This window comes from Danio rerio, chromosome 9, assembly GCF_049306965.1.
Source record: "Danio rerio strain Tuebingen ecotype United States chromosome 9, GRCz12tu, whole genome shotgun sequence".
NCBI lineage: Eukaryota > Metazoa > Chordata > Actinopteri > Cypriniformes > Danionidae > Danio > Danio rerio.
This window is the reverse complement of record NC_133184.1, coordinates 32,543,676-32,569,530: the sequence shown is the minus strand read 5'-3', so window position 1 is coordinate 32,569,530 and position 25,855 is coordinate 32,543,676. Positions and strand designations below refer to the sequence as shown.

Below are 25,855 nucleotides of genomic sequence, written 5' to 3'. Positions count from 1 at the left end.
ATGAGTTGTTGTTGTCACAAGGTACAGAGAGGGAGGAGCCACTATCAGCGCTTTGAAACGGAGACATGCACAATCTAATGCGACCCTAGTGGAACAGCGGACGCCGGAACATTTCCAGCGTTTACTTACACAGGCTTTGCGAGCTCGGATGAGAAAACGGCGTGCGCTTCATCCAGGAATGCGCTCTCAAACTCTTTATACGCCGAGCTCTTCTCCTTCGTGTTGTTCGCTGTTTTAAAGTACACTAAGTTTGAGTGAGAGAAAAAGGTAAAACTTTATAATTACTTTAAATAACGGCGTCGACTTGAGTGGAAAATGTGGCTATATAAACACATGCTTGTTATTGATATTAATGAAAGATATTACCACTATGACAGCTGACAAAAGTGCACTTAACAAAACCACAATGAGAAGAGACCGCGGGTTGAGTTGTAACCCAGTCGGTTTAACCAATTAGAAAAGAGCTGCAGGGGTGAAATTACTTCAAACGTGAGAGCACCACCCTCCTGAGGTGACCGTAAAAGTTATAAAAGGATTTGCAGGACTGTAAGAAAAGGTAGGTAAAGAAAAGTTTCGCATCTGGCTTATGATTTGATCTGCAGTCAGTTTATTTTAAGTTATAGAACTGCTATCGTCTGAATCAGCAGGGTCTCTTGTTTAATTTGACGGCGACGACAAAAGCTTTTCATTTGCTTGCTTAACAAAAAATTGGAAGTATTACAAGAAGGACTGTAACACTTCTCAAGTACGGTTTCTGAACGTACTAAGATGGATGGAATTGGATGGAATAATGTGTGTGCCACAAGGCACAAAAGTGACAAACACACAGATACAGATGTTTTAGTGAAGTAACATGTGCGTTTGCAATTTGAATTACGTTTTAAATGCTTTTTTATTTAATTTTTTTTTTTTACATTTTCTTAATTGTAAAATCAGATTTATTAGCCCCCCTTTGATCTTTTCTTTCTTTATTAAATGTTTCCCAAATTATCTTTAATAGAGCAGGGACATTTTCACAGTATGTCTGATATTTTTTTTCTTTTGGAGAAAGTCTTATTTGTTTTATTTTGGCTAGAATAAAAGCAGTTTTAATAAAACAAAAAAAAAAAAACATTTTGGGTTCATAATTATTAGCCCCTTTAAGCTGTATACTTTTTGATAGTCGACAGAACAAAGCATCATTATACAATAACTTGCCTAATTACCCTAACCTGCCTAGTTAACCTACCTAACCTAGTTAAGCCTTTAAATTCACTTTAAGCTGTATAGAAGTGTCTTGAAAAATATCTAGTAAAATATTATTTACTGTCATTATGCCAAAGATAAAATAAATCAGTTATTAGAAATGAGTTATTAAAACTATTATGTTTAGAAATGTGTTAAAAAAATCTTCTCTGCATTAAACAGAAATTAGGAAAAAAATAAACAGGGGGGCTAATAATTCAGGGGGTTTAATAATTCTGAATTTAACTTTATCTCTGCTAATTTATCATTCACACCAAGTTCAAGATGATTCCAAAATGGCCAACATGCATTCCTTACAGTAAAAATTTATTATTAACACAGAACTTTCACCTGCCTGGTTGTAAATACACCAAAGACCTAAATTTATGAATAAATAAGATCTTTCAAGGTAAGAATGTACAGCTAAAGAGGCATTGATATATCTAATTATGTATAAATAAAAATGCATACATTTTTCAGTGATGGGTTGCAGCTGGAAGGGCATCCGGTGTGTAAAACATATGCTGGAATCAGTTGGCGGTGTATTCCGCTGTGGCAACCCCTGATAAATAAAGGGGCTAAGAGGAAAAGAAAATGAATGAATAAAAAAGTAAACAGCCAATCAAAATCCACAAGAAATTAAAGTGGTTACTAGTTTAAAAGGACACATGACAAAACTGCTCCATGTGTTTATAATAACAGAATGACATTGTATTCTGTGTGGATCTTCATTGGATATTTATACAAAGTTATTATTCTTGGTATAAACATGCTTTAATATCTTACTGTTAATGCTTGTGTCTCAGTTTGCACTTCAGATATGCATTCTTCAAAGACCAGATTGAAACAAACAGAACTCAATTAAAACAAAGTGGAAAGAACCCTATCTCTCCCAGTTAACTTCTAAGTCAAAGTCTGATCTGATCTGCTTTAAGATAAGCAGAATGCCATTTCAGAATTGTCATTCAGACACAGAGGTAGCATGTAGTGTAAAAATCAATATCCGCTTAAAATTCATAGCCACAAAGTTGCCCTTTATGTTGCTAACCTTTGCTTAAATATGCATCATATTAAGATTTCATTAAAAACAATGAATGTCATGATAGTTTGCCAACAATTTTTCATGTTAGCATGGGGTTAACTGCAAATGATGGCCATAAAATTCCACACAAAGAACTGCTTGCAGACATTCGTTTAGAGAAGAATGATGATAAGACAAAAAGGCATCCACAAACGCCACAGGACTTCTGTGATGTCTCCGATTCAGAATCTCTTAACAAGCTGGGTGGGCCTGATGAATCAAACTCCCATTAGAACAACAGTCTTTCAATAGGCAAACAGCAGGATGCGCAATGCAGAGAAACGCATGCATTCTAAACTTGAATGTTCAATTAGTTTTATTGGTTAAATTAACAACGTCTGTGAACGTTATGTATTGGGTAAATGCATGCATCGCGGTTAGAATTCCTCAGTCTTACTCTTTAGAAGAAGCCGTGTTCATTCTGCTTTGCATCATTATTCAGTTGGAGGAAAATACATGATAACACAGTTCACCCGAGAGAAGTTCAAGCCAACAATAATCAAGAGGTTACGTATAACAACGAACAGCTTGAAACGGCTGAGAACAAAATGTTAAACTGGTTTAATTAAGTCCTCTTGGAGGTCAAGAATTTTGAAATGGATGGCCACTTCAAACTGACAGTCTCTCACACACACACACAAACATATAGATATACCTTCATACCTAAAATCTAAAAATATTTCATATAATTTTAGTTCCCATAATACATTATCATTAACTTTCAATAATTTTAGCATAGATATAGTATGCCATAAAGTTTGTTAACATGCACTATATACTAAATTGGCTGTAGTGTATGAAAGTGTGTGTGTGTGTGTGTGTGTGTGTGTGTATGTGTGTGTATGGGTGTTTCCCTGTACTGGGTTGTGGCTGGAAGGGTATCTGCTTTGTCAAACATATGCTGGAATAGTTGGCGGATCATTCCGCTGTGGTGACCTCTTATAAATAAGGGACTAAACCGAAGGAAAATTTATGAATTAATGAAATTTATTATTATTTACTTTAACTGTAAGTACCAAAATCTTTTCCAGTTTTTAATCAACTAATAAATGGAGTGGAAGAATTATGACGTCACCTTGTGGATCCCTTGATAAAATCCCTTGAGCATTTTCCCATAGGCTTTTCGAATATTGCAAATAATAAGCTCTGTGTTCAAACACAGTTCATTACACTTACACGTTTTGTCCAACCGGATAATCTTCATACGAAAATTTAACTTATATCACTTTTGGATCTTTAATGTAAATGCAAGAACTGAAAAGCTAACATTAGGCTATAAATGAACCTTAAGTGTTTTCGCGGCGCTCGCTTGTTACGTCAGCACCACCCTACAAAAGACAACTTTTCAAGCTAATTTTTAGAAATATGATTCATGACAAAGATTTACTCTCTTGGTTTATTATATTATAACTTTTAAATAAAGTCTGAGGGGTGTAATTATTGCAGTTATGATGACGAGTTATGTCAGAGTTAAATGTGTTCAGCTAAAAAAACGATGAAAAAGTCAATTGATGATGTTTAATTGACAGTTAATATTTATATAATTTTATACATTTTTTCACACATTTGCATTACTGAGAGCAGGACAGAGACAGACTGCACCTGTATCTTCATAAAATCGTTTTATTTAAATAAATGATCAACAAATTAAACTGTCATGAAGGTCTGTCCAAGTGAAGGCATTATCGATATACAATATGAATTCCCAATTAGAAAAATACTACGAACTATAAAATACTATTCATGAAAATACTTAAATAACAAACAAATCCAAATGTCCAACACAAGTGAGCTGCGTTACAGACGGTTCAGCCAGAGATAATTACCTTAAATGTCGCCTTCCCTTTTGTTGTCTATTGGAAGGAATGTGCCAATAAAGCCACCATTTTAGTACAGGGTAGCACTCCATTGAAATGAATGTGGGACCAAGGTGCAGTCGAGGAATATCCACTTAGAGCCAGAGATATACGCATTTATACAACAGTCTGTCTGGTTCTCAAATTTGATTGGCTGATAGCTGTGCGATATTCTGTAATATCAGAACTTCTGCAGCCTCTTAACCCTTTGTGTATTACTCTGCCCACATACAACCAGCAAAAATCAGACACTACAGATCTAAAGTTTAAAAGATGCACTCTCACTGCTACACTCGTAGCAGTGCGATATTTCTGTATATCGGCACTGGTGGGGGCACTAAGGCAACGCACGCCTCCCACCAGTGCCGATATACAGCCATATTGCACTGCTACTCGTGTGATATTGCTCATATATCTATGATCTGGATTTTTCTCAGTGGTCAGTATGCAACTATTTTTTTCAATTACGAAAATTAGAATTTGACATCACTTTTCTACATTGATGGATAAGTGACCGTACGGGCATTGCCGACAAAGAGCATGTGTTTGTGTACATGGAAATGTATCATCTGTTACATTTGATCTATCCGTGTCCTGAAACACACCCCCTCTCCTGCTTTCACTTCTGACTCTAACAAAGAGAGCGATTCGTTTGTAAATGAATCTCCATTATCAATGAACTCAGCTGACATTAATAAAAGTTTCTAGCACTGCAAAGTCTTGTTGTCATATTTCATTTACATTGTTTGCTTATTTTATTTAACAAAACTACATAAGCCTAGAATTTAGTGCAAGTTGGTGCTACTTTGTCTTAAGGTGAACGCAGTAGGTGACTGTATTATCATCAATAACGTTACTTGTTGAGCACAAAAGTTAATAACATACAGAATCATAAAAAACAAACTCTTATGAAATATTCTGCCTTTATGCTTTGTTTTTTTCTTTTGCACGTTACTACGCCTGTACACAGCGCTAAAGTCCAGCATCTTTACATTTGGCACACTTGACTAGTGAGGTTGAATGACTTTTGACCTGGAAGCACTGTACAAATGTACCTACGCTATTGACGCATGCTCAGGGTACGTATGCGATATCTAGTGTATATATCTATGCGGTTCAGACCGATGACTATAATGTCTCCGACACCGTCCTATTTAGTCTCATTAAGCAACTTGATAGCAACCATCTTGTCAAAGAAGCAAAACTGATTTAAAATCAAGAGTGTGATGTAACTGTTGTGTTTTACGTCATAGAATAAAACATGAAGGTATCTTAAGTTTGTGTTAGCCACAAACCTTATTTAAGCGATTTAACTGAAATTCCATTGAAAAAACCCACTATCTTTAGGACGAGGGAACCGAAACTGCTAAAATGATAACTCGATTGCAGGTTTTTGCATACAAATTGACATCTGAGTTCTTCCACTCTATGAAACAACAATGGCAAAAATAGATAAATAAATAAATAAATAAAATGTATATAAATAAAATTACAGAACACCAATGTATTTGCAACATGCCCATTTAGACTTTTAGTGCTTGAAATGATCTATCCAGAAAGCAAATGGATAACATAAATGCTACTCATAAATGCAACCACAAATTAAAACAATCTGACTGTTTGATCGCAATGGATAAAATGCTCAATTATCTTCTGAAGGAGCATAGGGAGTTCTTTGTTTCTCACTCTTTTTTTGGAAAATGACATTTAAATGGTTTCTAAATAGTGCTTGAAGTTAGTCAACGAGATTTATGTGTTTCTTCCATGTGTTTATATGATATCAGAGGCCCGCGATGACTGCTGGGGGATGACATGACACCGCTAATGAGGAAAGGCCCATCACAAGACCACACGCATAAAGGTTTGATGGCGTTACAGCACTGATGAATAACTCCTTCCATTTTGTTTATGGTATTTGTTACAGGAAGAACACACAGCAAACATCAGACATGCATGAACCATCAAACAAGCTGATGACAATACGACTGCTTTCTGTTCTTAATGCTCAGTTAAAAGCAAACGGAGAGGCAGCCGGCAATAAAGCGGGTGCACAGAGTTTCCCTCCATCTATTAAGCTCACATGTCAGTGTTTAAAAGTAGAACTACGATATGACTCGCGCATGATCAATGGCACTGTATATTGTTTGATATAATAATTTATTCAGCCTATAAGGCTTTGATAAAACAATGTTGAAAAGCAATTTAAATTAAATTCATTTAAATGTCAATTCTCATGGTTAGGATTTTTCTATAATTGGCTATTTAATTAAAATAATTTTCACAGTCATTAATACAGCTCGCAACTTGTAGTGCACTGACATGTTTTAATTACATGGTATTAACAAAATTGATATGCTTTAGAAAGCATGGTGAATAAGAAATAATTACACCAATCATACATCATCCCCCTTATGGACATTAAGAGTATTTCAACATAATTGATGAACTTTGAAAAGGGAGCTAAATAACTTTAATTGCATTAAATGGGCATACCTGCTTCAGATGGAAATAGACGTTGCATTGCAGCATGCTGGCGGACTGCACTAAATGCAAACCTCCGTCTGATGAATAAATGAATAAACATGGCTTGCGTGCAGTAAATATTTGGGTACATCTGCGAGTGTTGTACGTCTGTCTTCTGACTCACGTTCATTACTCACATTGTTCCGCTTTCAGGGGAGGATGGAGCTTAAAATGCTGCTCAGACAAACAGAGTGCAGAGTGAGACAAATACTTATTGATTTGGAATATTTGTCTCCTCAAGGTCGCATGCCATTGACCCCATCCATCCGGAGACACCCCTGCCACATACAAACACACACACCATGGTGGAGGGCAGATGACAGAATGGCCACAGATTGAGCCTCAGCTCACTGAGATCCAGCCCTCAACGTCACCCTTTCTATAGGTCAATGTCAGAGACGGAGTTGAAGATATTCTACATTCATAAACCTGTAAAACAATAAAATAAAAATATTAGGATTGCCAAAATATTAAAGCAATCACAAACAATGATTTATTAGTGTGGTATTTATTAACCTTTGATCACTTTTTGAATGAAAAATAAAACTGTTGATTTGTATTTGAGTATTTGTTTAATATTAAATGTGGCTTTACATTGTTTAGCATGTTAACTAATATAGTTATCTATTGTTAAATAAAAATCACCAGCATGCTATTACGTCATATTTTAAGACAAAACTTGTAAAATATTTTTATGTCAACCTTGATTCCAAGAGCAAGGGAGAGCTGAGGTATAAACCATACAAGGAGAATGCAGGAGAAATAATCAGAATCAGAAATGAAACCCTTCATAACCACAACAATAATTGAAACCCAGGGCATTAAATAGAAAGATAATGAGTAACTAAATCAGACACAGGTGTGCAACATAATCAGCAATCATTGCAACCAATGAAAACAAAACATACAGTGCATCTGGAAAGTATGCATAGCGCTTCACTTTTTCCACATTTCATTATGTTACAGCCTTATTCCAAAATGGTTTAAATTCATTTATATCCTTATAATTCAACACACAATACCCCATAATGACAATGTGAATTTTTTTTATTATTGCAAGTTAATTAAAAAAATAAAAAAACTGAAAAATCACATGAACATAAGTATTCACAATGTGCTATTGGTTTTCACAATCCACCAATCAGGTCTGTATGGTAGAGTGGCCAGACAGAAGCCTCTCCCCACCTGAAATTTGCCAAAAGGCATTTGAAGGACTCTCAGATTATAAGAAGCTAAATTCTCTGGTCTGATGAGACTAAAATTGAACTCTTCGGAGTGAATGCCAGGCATTACGTTTGGAAAAACCTGGCAGTGCTCATCACTAGGCTAATACCATCTCTACAGTAAATCATGGTGGTGGCAGTATCAGGCTCGGGGGATGTTTTTCAGCAGCAAAAATTGGAAGCTTAATAGTGCTCTTGACGTCAGACTGGTACGACGGTTAATTTTCCTGCAGGACAATGACCCAAAGCACTCTGTCAAAATATCAATGGAGTGGCTTCACAACACCTTGGTGAATGTCTTTAAGTGGCCCAGCCAGAGCCCAGACCTAAATCCTATTGAACATCTCTGGAGAGATCTGAAAATGCCTGAACAACGTCCCTTCTCATCCAACCTGACAGAGCATGAGAGGTACTGGAAAGAGGAATGGAATATCCCCAAAGACAGGTGTGCCAAGCTTATGGCATCATATTTAAACAGACTTGAGGCTGTAATTGCTGCCAAAAGTGCATCAATAAAAGTATTGAGCAAAGGCTGTGAATACTTGTGTACATGTAATTTTTCAGATTTTTTTTAAAATAAGTTTGCAACAATTTAAAAAAATATATATATATTTTTTACATTGTCATTATGGGGTATTGTTTTTAGAATTAAGGAAATAAATGAATTTAATCCATTTTGGAATAAGGCTGTAACTGTAAGGCTGTGTTATGTGGAAAAAGTGAAGCGCTATAAATACTTTCCGGATGCACTGTACTTGGTTTACATGACTGTTTTCAATTGAAAACTGAAAATGTTTATGCACTGTAGATGTTCATTTACATGACAGCATTATTTTGAGGGCAAAAAAAAAAAACTCGATTCAGTTTTTTTCTTTACTGTATTTAAAATAAATACTACTGTAATTGTGTAAATTACACAAACAAGATATTATGAAAATATAATTATGCTTATTAAGTAACCAAAACAACAATAGTGGGAAGCAGGGCCTGATGTGTGTATTCTGTGATTACAAACGCTGCCATCTAATGACTTAACATGCATAATAGACAGTAGGGCTGCATAATTTTGAAAAAAATCTGATATTGTGATATTTTATTTTTCTTCTTTCTCATTTCTAATCCAAATATCAAAAAAAAAAATTCTTGGAGCAAGTAAAAATATTGTTTTATTTTCAACTTTTCAGCAAGAAATGTCAAAATTTGAGTTAAAACAAGCTAAATTTTCTGCCACTGGGGTAAGTAAAGTAATCGTGTTTTCGCTTTGAAATGTAGATTGCACTAGAAACAAGACAAAATTCTAAGAAAGATTTTTTTCATGAATCATATAAATTCCATATATATATATATATATATATATATATATATATATATATATATATATATATATATATATATATATATATATATATATATATATATATTCATACTAGTCATTAAATACAATTCTATTGCTTCTGGTCAACAATAATTCTGAATGAACATTGCATATCCTGCAATGTGACTATTGGGCATGTGAAATATCGATGATGAAACAATATTTTGTATGATAATAATTACGATAATAATTGATTATAATAACTATTATGATTTAATAATTTTTACAGAAACATTTTGATATAGTGTAAGATAAAAAAAAAGTTTTCCATTTTCAGTATGCCAATGATGTGTAACCATTTTATACAAATGACAATGAGTAACTAAATCAGATACACGAGTGGAACATTATCAGTAACCGTAACAACAAATAAGAGCATTATGTATTTAAAGAAAACAGGAACTAAACAATGGAATGAACTGGGGCTGCACAATTAATCAGAGGCGACTGTGTGTGCATTTTGTAAATAAAGCTAGTTCTGTAATTAGCTGTAAATATTTAGCATGTGCATTCAGACAGGACAGAGTCAAATTCACAGACAAACTACGCAAAATTGCGTTCATTATCGAAGACTATTTAAATTCTAAATCCTTCTGTGAAATAATTCTGTAGTGATGATTAGTCAAGTTAATAAAAGCAGTAAAAATGTATGTTTATTTAGCAAGCACTTTGGGGATTTCCTGACTGGGTCTGTCATGGGAGTTACTTTTTACAAGAGACGGCCCTCTGGCTTTCAGATTGGATTTACTACTGATCACAGAACTGTGCTTCTCTGACAAGATGTGCATGACAAACTCTTTTAATTAATCGTGATGGAAATTTCATAATAGATCTAGATTTATCATGCAGCCCTAAAATTAAATTAAGATTCCCTGAATATAAAAACAGGTCAAACTTAACTAAATAATCCTTTGTTATGAGTAGCAAAACTGTTCAACATTAATATTGCTTTGTTTTTCTTCAGCAACAAACCAGATTGAAGTAATGACTGCTAAAAATGTTGGTTGCCATTAAGAATAAACCACATAATTTAAATGTTCTATATAAACACTTGTTTTTTTTGTTTTTTTTACAATATTTACTTGCTTTTGATGGAGTATTTGAATAAATAAGTAAGTCAATCCTTTTTTCCCATTTGTTCCTTTAAAGAAAAGCACATTTCGACTTACAGGTACACAAAAGACAGGGTTAATACACAGAGACTCCCAATTAGAGCCCCCTCATTTAGTAGACGTCTGAAGGCAAACTTTATGACAGGCAGTTGGGGACTGTCATTAAATTAGATGTTGAGAGAATGATAGCACAGTTTCTTTGCTTAATGAGAATGGAGTTTCTCCCCAGACTGGAATTTTTCTGAGTTCACTGCCTTCGGAATGTTCCACAAAGTGAAACTACGGCTCTCTTTGTTGTGTTCACATTACAGATGAGATCAGAGAGTAAACAGAGACCAAATGTGCTCTAATAAAACGACAGATCTTCTAGCCGGCTCATTTCCATAAAGCGGTTCCTGCACAAATCAGGTATGACCTTCAGAGACATAATTAAAGCAAATATTTTTAGTCCCTGATTGGAATGTTGCATGTCAATACAAATTGTGAAGGAATCTCATAATGGAATGCAGATCCTACTGTTTACAGGACGTATAGAATCTGAGATGATAAAAGTCTGGATAGCTGCATCTTAATAAAGTTCCTAGAAGGAGTTCATATGAATACCGATATGAAATAGCAATGTCAAAGCGAATGGTTTTAATGCATGTAATTAGTTAAAACAAACTGAATTATATTGTTGTGTAGTCATTTAACAAACACAATGCATTAAATTATACATAACTTCAATTCATCAGTATAAGAACCATAAATAGACATTGCATTAATTAAATGAATGACGAATATTAAACAAAAATGTATAATAGTGTTTTTGTTTTGTGGAATTTTTCTAAGTTTTTTTTTCAGATTCAAGTAAAAGAAACTGGTAACAATCCCTAATATGCAGTTTGTGGGCAGCAGGCCATCTGCAAAGATTTGCACATGCGCATCTATAAAGTCCAGGCCATGGTTGTCAACTAAAATTAAAACCACCAAACTAGACAAAGTAATTGTTAAAATAAAAATTAATAACAGAATAAAAACTTATTGATTTTAGCAGATTGAAACGTATGTTTGTCATTTTCATTTAACTTAAACTAAATTAATAATGCTATAACATACATAATACACACACACACACACACACACACACACACACACACACACACACACACACACACACACACACACACACACACACACAGGCCACTTTATTAGGGACTCCTTACTAGTACAGGGTGAGATGATTCGTGCTTTATGATATGGTGTGTAATCCTACTTGAAGCAGCCTGTGCGAATTGTAGCCTCAGCTCTCTGTTCTTAGCTTACAGGAGTGGCACCCAGTGTGGTCTTCTGCTGCTGTAGTCCATCCGCCTCAATGTGTTGTGTGTTCAGAGATGCTCTTCTGCATACCTCGGTTGTAACAAGTTGGTATTTGAGTTACAGTTGCCTTTCTATCAGCTCAAACCAGTCTGGTCATTCTCCTCTGACATCAACAAGGCATTTGCACGCACATAACTGCAGCTCGCTGGATAATTTCTCTTTTTCGGACTATTCTCTGTAAACAATAGAGATGATTGTGCGTGAAAATCCTAGTAGATCAGCAGTTTCTGAAATACTCAGACCAACTAGTATGGCACCATCAACCATGCCACGTTTAAAGTCACTTAAATCACCTTAAATTGGATGATTAGAAATGTGCTTTAACGAGCATTTGTTATATACATGTACTGTATATATACATACATTCATTTTTTTTGGGCTTAGTCGCTTTATTAATATGGGGTTGCCACAGTGGAATGAACCGCCAACTTATCCAGCATATGTTTTACACAGCGGATGCCCTTCCAGCTGCAACCCATCTCTGGGAAATATCCATACACCTATCACACTCTCACTACAAACTATTTTAGCTTACTCATTTCACCTGTACCACTTGTCTTTGGACTGTGGAGGAAACAGGAGCACCCAGAGGAAAACCACAAACACGGGGAAAACAGGCTCCACACAGAAGTGCCAACTGACCCAGCCGAGGCTCGAACCAGCGACCTTCTTGCTGTAAGGTGACAGCACTACCTACTACGCCACCGCATCACCCTATATCTATAATCACCCTATATCTATAATTATATATATATATATATATATATATATATATATATATATATATATATATATATATATATATATATATATATATATATATATATATAAATAAATGGTAAAATATTTTTAATGAAATATTTCTTCTTTTATTCAGAAGTGACAAATTGATAAAATGTTACAGTAAAAACACAAACTGCTAAAAAAAACAATTCCATTTCAAATAAGCACTGTTCTTTGGAACTTTCCATTCATCAGAGAATCACCATTTCCTGACCAACGTTTAGTTTCCTAGCACAAAGCTGCAACACAGCAGTTCATTATATGCATTATAGAGATATGCTGCCATGAAATAATTATCAGATGTCAAGCTGTTCTGATGCTCAGATGCATTTGTGCGGTTGTAATGATGATGATAATGCCATCTCTCTCTCTCTCTCTCTCTCTCTCTTTCTCTCTATGCATCCTGTCTGCAAATATATCTGCAAATCTCAGGATTCTCTTGGAAAGATGCCAGCCAAGTGTCTTGTGAGCTGAGCTGGCAAAACGTCCAACCGTATGTAAAATACTGGCCCTCCGGTGATACCAGTCTTTTAAAGAGAGCTAATTTCATTTTTTTCTTTTTTCAAAAGAAGCTGCTTGATAGCTGCACAATTACTCTGAGTTGCCCTGTGCCCTGTTTAAAGGCGCACAGACTTTTATATCAGACGAGAGATTTGTGGATATCTAAATTGGAAGGTAAACCTGTATAAACAGTAGTAATTACCGTGCCATTCACAGGGCCTGTTGTGCTCGTTCGGCAACAGCCACAGTGATTAAAATGAATCTCCATCGACTTCTCCATTAAATTGCTGGCAGTGGCGATCCTTTGACCTTTCCCATTGATTGAACATAACAATCACAATTCAATTGTAATGCAAAGAGAACATTTGTTATAATGTACATGAGATGCATGAGCCATTTCCTAGAGGGTTGTGGTAATCAATGAAGTGACTTCAAAAGGAACCTGCACAAAGACTCATTCTGGTAGGAATCCGCGGTACATATCGAACCCGGTCTGTCGCATCACTCAATACATTTGCATCCTATAAAAGAAATATATTGTGCTTCCAAAAGCCTCACTGTTGTTCCGTTCTCGTTACAATAGTACAATAGTGATGGGTTTGATCCAGTGCTCTTTCTTCTGCATTTTCTTCTGGGCATTTGTCAGATGGCAAATGTTGATTTACTTCAAGCAAAATCGAAAAACAAAGTGGTGTGATGTCATTTTGGACCAAATCAGCCTATTCGAAACACTTACAGAAATGTTTGCTTTGGCTGGTAAACTTTGAACTATAGTAATCGCCAGTGATGATAATGTAATAGTAAGGTGTGTTCAATTTCTAAAACAGCTTAACACTGAAGAGCTGGTTAATAGTAGACGTTGATGTGTAGACATGCATTTTATGTTTAGCTCTTTCCCTGTCCACATTTTTAAATTAAATTAAATTTATTTAATTAAACTTGTTGTTTACTTTCCGGTTTATTGCCAGTATGCACCAAAACAAAAATGTCATGGCCTCAGCAACATTTTGTTGTACAGTATGAACAGAGCCTTTGCTTGATTAATTAATAAGTAAATTTAATAATCATGTATTAATAGATATATAGAACATAGTTAATTTATTTGGTCAAACTTTACAATAAGGTTTCATTAGTTAATGTTAGGTGATGTATTACTAACTATATACAATATACTAACATTAACTAATAATGAACAATACTTGTACATAATTTATTAATCATTGTAATGTAAAGTGATGCTAATAACAGGGGTGCGGATCCAAACACAGGTTAATTGAGAATGGTCAGACAAGCAATGGTCACAATTAATGTAAAAATGTATGAAGGCAAATCCAATCGTAGTCAAAAACACAGGTGATTTAGGCTCACATGGAACCTGTGCGTGCTGAATTTTGCAGATTTCTGCAGATTTTTAGCCCATCATGAATTCTGTTGATTTACTTGTGTAAATGTATGTAAATGTATATTTATTCAGTTTTTTAAATTAATTTCACTAATATTATTGACCAATATAAAAATATTCATATGATTTATTTACAATACAGTAATATATTCTGTCTTTTAGTAGATATATTAAATGAGAGACTTGTTTTATTTACCAAATAAAGTGGATCTAATTAGATTTGCATTATAAACATTCAATAAAAGTTTAAAAGGTATTGTTTTTTATTTCATACATTAGGTTTTAAGTTATGATACTCCCAAAATCATTATGCTTGAATCCGCAGATTTTTAACACAATTCTGCGTAGAAATAGCAAAAAATGTCTGCTGATTCTGTCTGGCCCTGTGAGTCAATACAGGCAGGAAGCAATCAACCTAAACAAACAAACAAGGCGAGGTTCAAAAACACAGCAAAGTAAGGCAAGGAGAACACGTCTTAATGTCACAAAACTGTAAAACAAGACTCAGCAACAGCTGTGTGTGTGTGTCTGTGCTTCGTTTAAGGTCTATGTAATCAGTTCTGAACAGCTGCAGCTGTGCGTGTTAGCAATCAGTGGAAAATTGGAACAGGTGTGAGTGTGTGGTGCATCACTGATTCTTGTAGTCCATATACTGATTTGTAGTTCTATGCGATCTGTGAGTTTACCAGCAATCTGTAAGGATTAGATCAATGGTGATTGTGACAAACATAGTTCAACATTTTACTAATGTGTTATCAAAATCTGAATTCATATTCATACTTAACACTAGTTAAAGGTCCCATGAAGTGCTTTGAAATGTGCATTTTTATTTAATTTTTGACGTAATCTCGAACAGTGTAGCCCCTCCCCTTTTTAAAAAACAGCCAATAGGGTTTTGTTTTATCACCTCTCTGTCAGTGAGAGTGGTTGAGCTCAAGTGCATCAACTGAAAAGCAAATGAGAAGCATCTTGAAGAGGGCGGGGCATGTCAGATACTAAAGAGCATTTGATTGGTTATGGTGTGATGAGAAACTGAAGTATGGGTTGACGTGAAAAAAACCGTTGATCTACTTAAGTGGAAGTGACTTTACATGTTGATATTAGTTTTCTATCTTCTAAATGCAAATTGTGTCACTGTTTTAAGGCACACTAGCTTATGGATATCTTAAAAACTAACAATATTAATACTAACATCTAAAAATACTTTTAAAAAAAACCAGGGTGCGAATCATACATGAACTTAGACGATCAACTTTTTTTGGTAATGTTAGTATTGTAATACATGCTTCAGTGAATCAAACATATGTATTTATTTAAATTATATTTAAATTTATTAATAAAACATTTTGAATTTTCAGTGTTTTGAGGGATATTTAGTGTATTCTGATCTACAGTAATCTCCAAATTATTATTTCAGAGGTTGCTGTACGTCTAAGTTCAAACTATGCATTTAATTTTACTTTACTTTTAGGCTAAAGATACACCTATTTTACAAGAGAAGTGTCTTGTGAACACTTGCAATGTATATCAGTCCTCTAGATCTGCTGGTTTCAGACTGTTGAATACAGTACATTTTTTTTCTGAGACTGATTGGTATGGTTCTCCCTGCCTTCGCATGGGTTTCCTTCGGGTAATCCGGTTTCCCCCACAGTCCAAAGACATGTGGTACAGGTGAATTGGGTAGGCTAAATTGTCCGTTGTGTATGAGTGTGTGTGTGTGTGTGTATGTGTGTGTGGATGTTTCCCAGAGATGGGTTGCGGCTGGAAGGGCATCCGCTGCGTAAAAACTTGCTGGATAAGTTGGCGGTTCATTCCGCTGTGGCGACCCCGGATTAATAAAGGGACTAAGCCGACAAGAAAATGAATGAATGATTGGTATGGTATGATCCGTTATAGGGGTGGTCAAATGTATTGCACACATCTGCTCAAGATACAGAGCAGAGAAAACTATTAAAGAACCATATAATGTATTGGAAATTGCTTGTCCATGTCAATAAATGCTTTTACTAACATTAAAACTAATAGAACCTTACTGTAAAGCATGTATTCTTTTTTAATATGGATGTGTTCCAATACAATAAAAAAAAAAAAATGTGAATGAATCGATAGTCATAAACCCCATTTCATACAAACTTTAATGATAAATTTCTGGTTCATTATCATCAAGAGACTATGCATAAACAGGCTCTTTAGAAAATAAATAATAACCAGAGTTGGATGTTACGCGTTCCGCAGTAACACAATGCTGTATTTTAATTACATTTTTGAGAAACGCAGTAATGTAACGAGTTACTGTTTAAATTTTTGCTATCTGATTACATTTTCTAAAGTCATATAATTGCGTACATTACAAATATAGCTTTTGGGGAAAAAAGCATCTTTTCAAATCACGTTTTCTCCTCCAACATCAGTTAAAAATCATAAGCCTTTTAAAGTTAGGATGATTCTTAGGATTTTGCCGTTTTGGGGCCCCCAGAGTTACTAGGGCTTGCATAGTATTCAGTACCACTCGTAACCTACAGGGGTCTGTATATAGGATTGCCACAGGTTGTAACCAACATCTTTGTAATTTTTCAAGCTACTTTTCACAACATCTCTCATCTTCATAGTCATCCACTGTTTCTGTAGCTTGCATGCATTCCAGTCTGTTTTGTTTAAGCAGATGTCATTGTCTACCTTGTGAATCAACATCCCCAAGGCATGGTTCCCACTTGTGGAAAATGAAATGAAAATGCTCATGTTCAAGTGCAAACATTTTCTGAATACGAGTAAAAGTTAATTCCCCACTGCGTGTATGTTTATTTTGTCATCGAAAGGAAAAATCTGTTTTGCTAACAGATATTTTTAACTTCTTTTCATCCCTACGTTAAGAACCAAACAGATCTTTGCTGTGATTAACTTTTGTTATCCCAAAATGCACATGGCACAGAGGTTTTAATAAAATAATGTTTTTCTCCGTCTTTCTTTGCGCATCCACTGATTAGTAACATCTGTACGTGACAGTAGTGCAAGCAACACGTCTGGTTGTAAAACGCTATTAAACTTGTGGCAAAACTAGTCTGCAGCTGATTACTTTTACATAACTCTACTCCCCCCTCTGACCACGAAGGCAAAGCTCTGTGAAAAAGCCGTCTTCTAATCAGCATTTAATTCTGATTTTAAGAGCAGTGCTAGATCATGCATTTCAAAAAAATGAAGAGTATGTGAATAATGTCCTTAAGGGAATCTGGAGAATTGAGAGATTATAGTTTACACGCACATTAAACAGATTAAACCAGTCAGATCTCAAAAGGCAGTTTTATCTAATGGAGAAAATGTAGTATGCTAATTGGGTAAAGTCTGGTGCTGAAATTACACACGACTTCTTCTCACTGCGTGTAGATTTAAGGGTAAAGTTTGATTAAAATCGCACGGCTAATCAGGGACAGAAGGCCGAAAAACATTCCCTGAATGAAAGGGCGCACCGAAAAGTCATTGTCTCCGAGAAACTTCTGCGATGACAGATTCAATTCCATTTAGTAAATGTTTAATAAATGTTATACAAACACGGCCGCCTATCTGACTGTATTCACAAAACAAAGGGAAACTTTAATTGCTTTAATCATCCCGAGCTTTGACGTTGTTATTGGCTTTAAAAATAGCAGTTAACAGTAACTGTCTTGTAAAGGAAATTGAACCGCATTTGCGAAATGATCCCCAATTAAGATATGGCCGGCGAAGTTGAACTGGGGTGTTGTGTCTGAGAAAAGCAGTCGATGCCATACAAAGCTATTTAATTAGCTGAAAGGCCCAAAGAAAACAGCCAGTCTAATATGTATCACTTTAATCAAATTTAAAGTGATTGCATCCCGTTTGAAGATTCCAGCACACGGATGTGTTCATTAACAGATATGTGGCCTGTTTCTCACAGAAAGCACTCTTAATCGTCAGGAAACTCACTAAAGCCAGTCTGCAGCCAGCGTGTCTTTAGTGTTCACTAATGTGTTTCAGCATAGCGCAGTGCTACCTTTAATCTGCACTAAAGGGAAATAATGCGTTTCCTGCCTTATTTACCATGCTTACTTAACAAGTGCTGTACAATTAGAATTGTTAATAGATTGAGAAAAACAAAAGGACTTTGAAGGTGGGAAAGTGCTGACATTATTTCGCAGGGGAAAAGCACCCCTGAGAAAAAAAAGGTCTGCAATAAATGTAGTTTCCTGCACGGCTCCTCAATGAAACGCTGCTCGTTCTCATTAGAAATGCCATAGAAGACATAAATCAAGGACAGTAAAAATTTTATTGCCTCTGCGTTAAATTACGCACTTTGCGTGTCGGACAGCAACTGTGTAAACACTGTAATTTCGCTTGATTCTCGTTAAATGTATGCAGACTTTTTACAATCCATAAACAGATCCGGAATAAAAGTTAATAAATGTCAAAATTTGCATTCGGGGGAAAAAAGCATCTTGCTGCATTTTTGCAAATATCAATCTATGAACCTTTCAACATTTTGTCAGACAAAATGCTAATTGTACCTTTAGGAATTTGGGACACGGTGACAAGAAATGAGATGCCCTGTCCTTTTAGATGTGGAAATCAACTGGGGTAGCATACAGAAAGCCTCGCCATGGCAAAGCAAACACCGCCAGACACGTTTTCTATGTGGAATTATCAGCGCATAATGATACATCTCTTTTAGATAAAAATACTGCTTCTCCCAGTTGGAGAACCCGATAACTCAGAACCATGAATGCATAATGGCCTATTATCAGATTACAGACTAATGTAAATACATCTCTATAAATAACTGATTATAAATCATCTAGCCTGTAAACACACAGTATACATGCATTATTATTAGGGTTAGGTTAGGGGGGTTATTTTTTTATTTTATTAGTAGTAGTACTTCTAGTACATTAATTAATTAGCTTACAATTTACTAATAAAATAAATGTTATTTATGTCTATTTTGCTGCAGAAAGACCTAAATGTACTTTGCTGCAATACCGAGTATTAATAATTCCTTACATTTATACAGTTCCTCACATTCCTTACATTTACATTCTGTAGTACTTATCCACCACCTATGTGCAGCATCCACCTGGATGATGCAACAGCAGCCATATTGCACCAGACCGCATACTACACATCAGCTGAATGGTGAAGCAGAGAAAGAAAGGGAAGGTGCAGCCAATTATGATATGGGAAGGTTTAGGAGGCCATGATAGACAGAGGCCAGTGGGCAAATTTGGCCACGATCCTGGGGTTAAACTCTTACTATTTTCAAGGACGTCCTGGGATTTTTAATGACCACAGAGAGTCAGGACCTCGGTTTAACATCTTATCAGAAAGACGGTGCTCACTGAGGAGTATAGAGTCCCCTTCACTATACTGGGGCCTTAGGACCCACACAGACTGCAGGTTGAGCACCCCCTGCTGGCCTTACTAACAGTATTAGAGTCATGAGAGATTCATTACATCCATTGTAAAAATAATGTTCACTAAATGTATGATCACTTTTCTCTTTAAATGCATACACTTTTTAAACTTTGATTAACGTTTTATTAGTTTTGCGTTTTAAATTAATTAATTTTGATAGCCTGTAAAGTATTAATTATAAAAATTGTGTTCAATATAAATAAGAAATAGATGTTTGAACAGCTTAATTAATTTATTTATTTTTTTGTACATTTTATCATTTTTTAATACTTTAATATTTTATTGGAGCACCAAAAACTAATTTTCATCTTTCAATTTCTAATTATGTTTGGTGACTAAAATCTTTTTTTAATAAATATATCCGTTTAATAAATCTGTTTTGTTTAAATGCACCAAAATGCATTGCCTATATTCACTGAGGAATAGATAAAAACATAGGTTTTCATAATGAACTGTACTCCATTATGCAGAGCACTTTATATACATATATATATATATATATATATATATATATATATATATATATATATATATATATATATATATATATATATATATATATATATATATATATATATATATATATATACACTGTATAGCTAAAGTCAGAATTATTACCCCCTTTAGGTTTTATATATATATATATATATATATATATATATATATATATATATATATATATATATATATATATATATATATATATATATATATATATATATATACATATATATATATATATATATATATATATATATATATATATATATATATATATATATATATATATATATATATATATATATATATATATATATATATATATATATATATATTCTGGAGAAAGTCTTGTTTGTTTTATTTCACCTAGAATAAAAGCAGTTTTTAGTTTTTTTTAAAACTACTTTTTTTTAAGTCAAAATTATTAGCCCCTATAAGTTATATATATTTGATAGTCTACAGAACAAACCATCATAAAACAATAACTTGCCTAATTACCCTAAACTGCCTAGTTAACCCAATTACCAAGTTAAGCCTTTTAATGTCACTAATGTAATGTAAGCTGTACAGAAGTAAATATTATTATTAGAAAAAACATTATGTGCTGTCATCATTGCAAAGATAAAACAAACCACTTGATATAAGTAAGTTATTAAAACTATTATGTTTAGAAATGTGTTGAAAAAAATCTTCTCTCCATTAAACAAAAATTGGGGAAAAAATAAACAGGGGGACTAATAATTCAGGAGGGGTTATAAATATATATAAATGTAAATACAAAAATGCTTTATATAATAAATTATGTATGTAACTAAATTGATTTTTTTAAAGATAAAACCACTTTGTGTAGTAAATTGTAAATCTTGTGATGCTCCAGCACGTTCAGGTTCCTTCCTCATCTGTTGTCCCATCATTCCGACACCGGGGCTAATTTAACAAGGGAGAATTAAGAGTGTAAAAAGTGCTTACACAAAGGTTTCCACGTTATTTGCTTGGAATTGATTTTAACACTTAAACAGAATCCTAACTAAGGGCTTATGTGGACCAGGCCATCTGCATTTCTCCAGACACACACACACACACACACATACACATATACATGCTGGTCTACTGACATCTAGAAACGCAGAAGCTGGCAATGTATTTCCAAACAAAGCATAATTTGTTTATTTCTACCCAACAAACATGCTGTACAGCGTCCTTATGAGCGATTAGCAATGTTGTTCTTCAAAGGTCCTTAAGAGGAGTTTGATGCAGTTCTCGCCCGTCCTCCCATTAATCCAAGCTCAGTTAAGAGTCTGCCATCTGGACGTGTGTTGCCAGCGATAAATATGATTTAGAGTTGATTCCGACATGCGAGTGAGTGTGTGTGGATTTCAGAATTAAAGAGCACAAACAAATGTGGAGTACAGAGTAAATTAATACCTCTCATTTCAGAGCTCCATAACAAAACCCCACCCTTAATTACAGCCTGTAATCATTTCCCCAAACACAAATATCAAGGAATTCAATTACCATCACAGAGCTCTTGCAAAAATAAACTGATGGCATAACTATAAAATATCTCCTCACACGTGTCTGGATGATTCGGGACGTTCCTCGAGGCATATAAAACTGTACACTAGTTGTTTCTTGACTACTGCATATGGGGATATAGTTATTTTTGCATCTGACATCATTTTGTGGAAGTGTAACGGCATGTGTGAATATCAGATAATGTTAGATCTAATTACCTTCCGTTTGAGCCTCGGTTGTTTTTCAGCTGTGCCAAGCAACAGTGACCTCTACAGGGACTGAAGATGGAAAAGACAGATACACTTTTGACTTCCTGCTGGAAACTCCTTGAAGGGAAGAAAAACAGAGGATCTTGAATAAGAAAAAAAAAAACATATTAAAAAGCTATAAATCACTGTGAATTAATTAAAGGTTAAATAAATATGGTGTAAAAATACTAGGCAGATTGTGATACAAAACAGTAGAGTACATGCAAAGTACAGGACAATAAAAATAAAACAAATGAAGAGTTTAGATGTAAAAATCTCTGAAATTCACTTGATATTTTCTTCTAAAATTAGCATTTTTCTCTGACTCCCATGTGTAGGCTCAGTAATTTAACTTTTATAGTGACGAACAAGTTCTTATTGCCTTTCAAGTGAAATAACTGAACATAAACATAGAAGGCTGATTAAAAAATGCTCATTTTAGGTGAACATTTCCAACAGCATTTACAGGTTTTTGCATTTGAACTCTTCAAATAAAAATAGAAGCCTAATTTATTCCTTTATCAGGTTTTACAGACTTTTTAAGACCATTATGAAGAAAATTCCAGACTTACGCAGGGCTAAAAGCTAAGGATTTTTTTCTAGTTGCATGGTTGGGCCAATAAAAATGATTTTAAGTTGCCTCATTGAAACAATTTTAATTTAGTAATATCTTAACCACATATTTTAAATGTCAAAACAAGCTAAATCTAGTTAAAATCTTTGCAAAACTATAATAAACTAAATGTATGCAAACAAAAGTTATTGTAAGAAAGATAATTACACAATATTGGTAAATAGAGTTAAATATTTAACTATTAGCAAAAGTTTTATTTAGATTAGATTATTTGTTGAGTGGTTGGTATGACTGGGTAACTTTACATAGACGAAAATTAAGACCTGTTAATTATCTAAGACCTACAACTCAATTTCAGTAAATTTAAGACATTATGTTTTGGAAATTTAAGACATTTTAAGACTTTAAGACCCCGCAGACACAGTTTATGTGTTATATTTCCAGTAGTTCATGCTTTTTTTAAATACTGTATGTATTCTGTAATGTTTAAAGTTCATAAAAATAATAAACAAAGATTTTCACAAAATTATATCTAAATTATTGTTGTTTTTTTGTATTTTGTATTATTCATTTTCATAATTAATGTCAATATTATTATTTCATTGGAATTGTTGGTAAAATGTACTAGCAATTTCTTAATAACATATTTTATTTTTGTACATTTATTTGATATATTTTTATAATTTATATTTTTTATTTTATATATTTTTATATTTAGTTTTTTGGATTCTCGGTTTCAAAATACATATTTGTTATTATCAACGAATGTATGAATGTACATGAATGAATTTTACTTCTATTATTATTTTGCATTAATATTTATTGAAGTACCCAAAAGAAAAATTAATTTTATGTTTTTATTCAACTTCTGCAACTCTATAGTAATATAAATTAGATATTTTTGTTTCTATATTTTTACATGTAAATTTTTATATAATTTTTATATTATAATAATATTAACATTTATTTTTGTCAACTAATATAAAGTCGCAATTATTAGCCCCCTTTTGAATAGTTCTAGAGAAAGTCTTATTTGTTTTAGCTGCTAGAATAAAAACAGTTTTTAATTTTTGAAAACCCTTTTAAGGTGAAAATTGTTAGCCTCTATGTATTTTTTCGATACTCTACAGAACAAACCATTGTTGTACAATAACTTGCATAATTACCCTAACCTGCTCAGTTAACCTAATTAACCTAGTTAAGCCTTTAAATGTCACTTTAAGCTGTATAGAAGTGTCTTGAAAAATATCTAGTCAAATATTATTTACGGTCATCATGGCAAAGATAAAATAAATCAGTTATTAGAAATTAGTTATTAAAACTATTATGATTAGAAATGTGTTGGAAAAATCTTCTCTCCGTTAAACAGAAATTGGTAAAAAAAAAATAAACAGGGGGGGGGGGGGGGGTGGGGGGGGGGGTTAATAATTCCGACTTCAACTTTATATATAGTAAAAATAAAAAAATAAATAATAATAAAAAATAATAAATATATATATAAAGTAATTGTGTTATATAGTATATAAGTAAAAATATTCCATATAATTGTGAAATTTAGTAGCGATACACAGATGCAAAATATGCATAGAATTAAACCTGCAATTACATTCTGTAAATGAATTTGCATTCAAAAATAAATAGTATTTATTACTTATTTCATTGTTTTATTTATCCAAACAGTCCCTAACCATACCCACATCCCACCTCAGCAACAACAAAATAGTTTTTTAATGCAACATTTTTGTGTTTTTATTTATATTGTTGTTTTCTAATGCAAATAAATATTAGATTTTTTTAAATGGTAGAGAATAATAATTACCGCCATCCTATCATCTATTCTATCGTTTAGTACATAATAAACTAAGATGGTTTTATCTGTCCAGTGGTGCAGGAGCTAATCTCCCTGAAGATGAAGTCTTGGACAGGTCCAGGTGTAACGCCAGCAAAACCAGCAAGTGTTGCCAAGACATTTCTCCCTCGCTTCTAAACTTCAGCACAGGAGGACAAAGTGCCTTTCACAGAGAGAGAGAGAGAGACGGGAGAAAAGAGAGGGTGCCAAACAACACTAGCCACAGCCAAAGGGCCGTATCAAGCCGGAGGAATGACTGATGGAAAGATAAGGGACAAACCAAAGAGAGCAGACCAAACAGGAAAAGCAGGCGAGCAGCAAATGGACGGGGTGTAGCCGGAGCGCATGGTGGACGCTCACGTTGCATGGATCTGCTTTTGTTTAGTGCACACAAGAAAAGCACTTTTTTTGTCTAATAAAAAAAACATTCCGGTAACTTTTCTCTTTGTGGTGGATGTAAAAAAAAAACAAAAAAAAAACAACTGAATAGCATTTCTAGGTCTCTGTGATGTTTTATAATCTGTAATCTGAATTGCCGAATGCAGTCATAAAAATGGATTTTACTGTATAAAGTAATGGAATGTGCCCAATTTTAAAAGAATAAATAAAAAATAATACAGTAAACTTAATCAAATCGCATTATTAAAATACAGAAAAGGCTATCACATAACGATCTTAAATAAATTCAGTTGTTTTTACAGTAACATTTATAATCTGTAGGTGATTTTGTCTTTACCTTCCACACACAGTTAGAATTATCTTATCTCTTGAATACTAAAGAAGGTTTTTGAATAAAGCTTTTTAAAGGACTTTTTCAAGATATCTTCTTTTGTGTTCAACAGAAGAAAAAAAACAGGTTTGGAACAAGTGGAAGGAGAGTAAATGAAAACAGAATTTTTAAGTTTTGAGCGAAATATCACTTTAACTTCTTCAAAATACATGCTGTTTTGTTCATTGTTGAAGCATTGGACTGTAAAACCATCAACTTTATCAAATGAAATGAGTGTAGTTAACTCAAAATTTACTGACAGTTAATTCTCATTTGAAAAGAGTTTTGAACTCAGTGTTAAAGATAATGAGTTAATTTTTTACCTCATTACTTCAACTTAAAAGGAGTAAGTTCACAGTACTCATATAGATTCGTTTTTTACTCAAATGGTTTGCTGCAATCGGTTTCCTAAAACGGTTTAAGTTGCCTTAACTAATTGGGTTTTACAGAACTCAAATTGCGGTAACACTTTATAATAAGGTTTATTAGTTAATGCATTTACTAACATGAACTAATCATGAACAACACATGTAAAGCAT

At 33.8% G+C, this 25,855-nt stretch overlaps 1 protein-coding gene and 1 long non-coding RNA gene across 34 annotated transcripts in view; one reads left to right on the top strand and one right to left on the bottom strand.

Annotated features, from left to right (window-relative positions):
• dachd (dachshund d) overlaps positions 1-25,855 on the bottom strand; it is a 245,506-nt gene that overhangs the window by 174,796 nt on the left and 44,855 nt on the right. For 6 of the 24 annotated variants that reach the window (XM_073912265.1, XM_073912274.1, XM_073912284.1 and 3 more), the window contains one exon: positions 22,095-22,202. The gene's annotated coding sequence lies outside the window, so the exon portion shown is untranslated. Of the gene's footprint in view, positions 1-129; positions 409-1,695; positions 1,803-6,654; positions 6,723-6,821; positions 7,114-11,599; positions 11,929-22,094; positions 22,203-25,855 lie in introns of those variants that run through there. The other 18 variants (XM_073912264.1, XM_005167750.6, XM_005167749.6 and 15 more) reach the window with 8 other exon arrangements.
• On the top strand, positions 88-24,979 carry LOC101887159 (uncharacterized). 10 transcript variants are annotated; one of them, XR_012385481.1, is made up of 6 exons: positions 88-267; positions 378-556; positions 5,946-6,022; positions 10,706-10,802; positions 12,333-12,433; positions 12,969-13,971. It is a non-coding gene; the product is annotated as an uncharacterized lncRNA (long non-coding RNA). The 10 variants fall into 10 exon arrangements; XR_012385482.1 differs by having other exon boundaries at positions 12,326-12,433; XR_012385480.1 differs by having other exon boundaries at positions 12,207-12,433.